The following is a 4401-nucleotide window of genomic DNA, read 5'->3' as shown; positions in this document are numbered from 1 at the left end:
GTGTGAAATGTTTTTGCAACATGCTGGATTTCTCTTTGTTTACCTGGGTTGACGGTAGGAGAGATTGAGGAAGAAATACGTATCAGCTTTTAAGGAAAATCATACTTTTCTTTAAGCAATAGAAAATCTGTGAGTAGATCAAACTCCTTTATAGTTATGATTCCGTGCTTCTCAATCGTTCTATATTAATTTGTAATAGATACAGTACAACTGGTAGACCCTCATTTGAGTTTAACTTCACACTATTCCACCCACAGTTTGTACATGTTCTGTAGACAAACCCTTAGTGAACTCAGAAAGCTAAAATTTTAAAATACAAGGTGATTTTTGAAAATTTGAAAATCATCTTATGACTCTACCACTGGCATAGTGTATTTTTAAAATTATATTATAAAATGGATAATTTTACATTTCAAATTAGTAGGCATAAAGTAGAATAAATAATCTAGATTACGCTTAGGGTTTTATGGGATTTTAGTAACTTGTCAGGCACATAACCTGTGTGTGATTGTATTCAGTTTTGAAAGCACTGCATCGTTTGTCTTAATATTCATAAATATGAACAAAATACCACCCGTCGTGTGTAGTATGATAGAAATAAACACTCAGTGTATTAGTCTGGGTTCCCCAGAGAACCAGGACCAATAAGATATGTCTGTATCTGGATCATTTATATCTATATCTTTGTATCTACATTGCTGGAGGGTGTAGACTAGCCCCTTCACACTGTTTCAAAGATGAACAACCCAGTTGCTTTGGTCAAAGACGTCCAGAGAGAGAGGATGCATAGGTTTAGATACAGATTTAGATGTAGGTAAAACTACATATATTTACTCACTGGAAGGAATGGATCCGTGTGCTAGGGGAGCTGAGACATCCTGAGATCTCTAGTCAGCCGGCTGGATACCCAGGAAAGCTGACGGATTAGTTCTGGTCAGAGTCCAAAGGCTGAGAAGCAGGAGGACCAGTGGAATAACTTCCAGTATGATCCCGAGTCCGCAGCCCAGAGACGATAGGTGTGCCAGCTGTAAGGCAGTCAGAGAGAGAACACTACTTCTTACTTGACCTTCTATTCTCATCAGACTTTCAACTGATTAGTTGAGGCCCACCCACAATGGGGAGAGCCACCTGCTGGATACAGCCCACTGATTCCCATGCTCATGTTACCCAGAAGCGCCCTCATGGGCACACCCAGAATCACGTTTTACCAAATGTCTGGGCACCCAGTCAACCCAGACTAGTTGACATGTAAAGTCAACCATCCCGATGGGTAAAGAGTGTGTGTGTATATATACACACACGCTGCATGCATATACATATATATATATATATAGTCACACATCTATAAATCCATGAATGTATATACACATATATTTATGTAGATATATACACATATATACATGAACATATATAGTTATGAATATTTAAATAATTAAAAAGTAACACTGACTTTTGGGTTTTAAAATAGAGACCTATATCTTCCTATACGTGAGCATGGCAGTCAGTGGATCCCATCCCCAGGGCACAGTATGGTTGCCTCCCGTAAGCATGCTAATGAGTGTAACATGACAAACACAAAGCAGTGTGTCTTTCTGAGTTACGTATACAAATATCAAATAGAGCAAAACAGGCGTTTGATGGTAGAATGTAGACATGTTGCTGAGGTAGGGGCGACGGTTGTTGGGAGTGGGCGCACTGCTTGTAGCGTGCCTGAAATATCCTGTTTCTTAGTTGGTGGCGCAGCGGGTGTTCACTTTGTGGTATTTCGGGCGCTGCACAGTTTGTGCTTTTCTGTTTTACTGCATAGATTTTGCGTCAATAAAAGAGTTTCCAGAAGTAGTGTAGATGATATTATCCTGTGTTTAATTCTCTATGTCACACATATACCTGTATTTGAATATAGATATTTCCATTGGCATGTACATACACATGTATAAACATATATGTGCAAAAAGATATGCTTAATGGACCCAGAAATGAAGCCTGTATGTTTTAAATGAATATACCACATACATTTATGTATTTATGAAATGTAACCTAGAATTCATTTTGTGTTGGTATTAATTTCTTATTATTTGAGAAGCTCATCTTTTTGGAATGGTACAGTTATGGGGATTTGACTTTCTTCTTTAATCTCATCTTTATCGTGTAGTGTCTGCCGTAATCTTGAAAGGTTAAACGATTTCTGTTGCTCGAGGAATATAGTTGGCCTTAGAAAAACAGTTTCCTTCTGACAGTATTTAACTGTATAGAGCTTTAATGTTTTAATTTTCAGACAGAAATGTGAATTAGCTTCAGAATCATTTAATCTCATTTAATCACTCTAAGGATTATTTCCATTAAAGTCATGCTTTTCCATTTTTAAATATTTTCCTGTTATCTCTCTGCTTCTATATGTTTTACATAGCTCGTGTGATTTAAAAAGTTGGATTAAGATATGACTTGCTGGGCTTCCCTGGTGGCGCAGTGGTTGAGAGTCCGCCTGCCGATGCAGGGGACGCGGGTTCGTGCCCCGGTCCGGGAAGATCCCACGTGCCGCAGAGCGGCTGGGCCCATGAGCCATGGCCACTGAGCCTGCGCGTCCGGAGCCTGTGCTCCGCAACGGGAGAGGCCACAACAGTGAGAGGCCCGCGTACCTCAAAAAAAAAAAAAAAAAAAAAAAAGATATGACTTGCTAGTTTTAGATTACTGAATGAAGGGAGGGTTTGGGGGGAAAAAACAGAAAGCTCACATGTTCTTTGCAATTGGGAGTTGATTTGAGATGCATGTGGACATATGTGTCATTTGGACGAAGCTTGTATTTAATCATTTTTCTAATGGTCAGTTTCTTCACCATCACAAATCCTTACCCTGGGGTGTACCTGGCAGATGGTGAGTCCATATGCCATGTATTTAAAAAATGGGCTTTCAGAGCCATTGCTTTGAAGTGTGAGATTGCTTCTGGTGTGTTTTGAACTTTTCTTAGTCGTGGTCAAAGTTAGGACAAGGCTTAAAGCATCATAGAGTCGCCAAGGGAAAGTATATCTTCTCCGCCATCTTGAAACCTCACCTGAAACTCTTAGGGCCCATCTAAAAGTGTCCAGGCATTTTTGCTTTGCTTGAGAGAATGGGTTTTTCTCTCTCTTGTGCATATATCATGAGGCATGAGCGTTAGAGTCTGGAGGAAGAGCTAGAGATGAGTGAATTCCAGGTGGACAGACCATCTCTGGCTGACTCTTAGGGAGGTTGGAGCATGCTATGTGGCTGGTCCTATTTTTCTCATGGAGAAGGAGAGACTTACGTGGAGGTGTGGACCCTGCCCTCTGAGACGTTAGGTACCAGACATTAAGAAGAGAAACCAGCTCGCAGCTTCTGTGTTCGGCTAAGGAATAATTCTGCAAGCTTACTGTCTTTCTGGCATCGTGTAAATAAGGGTACAGACCCTGCTCTTAAACACCTTTTTCCCTCATTTGCTTTATTCCACTTTCTCCTGTTCATTCGTTTTACTTCAGTAGATTTTGCACAAGTCTCCTTGACCTCTGCGTTAGGAAATGCAGCAGAAAATGTCCGGTCCTTCCTGGGCTCTTGGTCAATATTCCTCATGTTTCTCCAGTCCCAGGGACTAGAAACATCCTCTTCCCTTGTCTTCAGAGACGCAACTGTCTCCGGATTTGCTCTGGTCTCTTTACCTTCCCCTTCCCCATCTACTCTGAAGTTCCATCCTGTGCCTGTCCATCAGATGGTATTTTCCATAATGCAGGATGCTAGCACTACTCCTTTTGCTGGAGTTTCTTTTACCTTGGGTCTTCACTGGCCGTTCTTTAGTTCTGGGAAAGCACCTGGTGTCACCGCTAAGGGGCGTGGAGGACGTCAGCCTACCCCAAGAGGTTTCCTTCACGTCTCTTCCCCAAACTAACTCTTTCATCCTTCAGACCCCAGATGAAGCGTGAACCTCTCATGAGCGTCTGTAGATGATATTTATTCAGTAGAACCTCTACTGACCGTCTATGCAGGATTGATCCTTCTACCCCATTATCCTCACTTGAAACGACTTACTGTTCCTTCAGGGCATTTATCATCATGGTGATTTTGCAGCTATTTATTTTTTGACCAGAGTTTTCCAAACTCTTGGGCCACGCGCTTTATGAGGGCAAGCGACTGTTTATTATGCTTACCATTTGCATTTCTCCCTTCTGGCATTGCCCATCAGGCCCAGAGACATTGCTTAACAAAGGATTTGCTGATATATTTCCTCTTTCCCAGTGCCTTTCACAAGAAATTATTTGCCTGGTTGATTAGCTTTTATATTTAATGTGAGAATCATGATGGAGAAAAATGTGTAAACAAAATCTGTGAATAAAGCCTCTTGGCGTGTAGGACGCATGCACCATTTACAGATGCCACAGACGATGGGACAGCAGG

Source organism: Pseudorca crassidens, chromosome Y (assembly GCF_039906515.1).
Source record: "Pseudorca crassidens isolate mPseCra1 chromosome Y, mPseCra1.hap1, whole genome shotgun sequence".
Classification (NCBI taxonomy): domain Eukaryota; kingdom Metazoa; phylum Chordata; class Mammalia; order Artiodactyla; family Delphinidae; genus Pseudorca; species Pseudorca crassidens.
Note: the sequence above shows the minus strand (reverse complement) of the source record.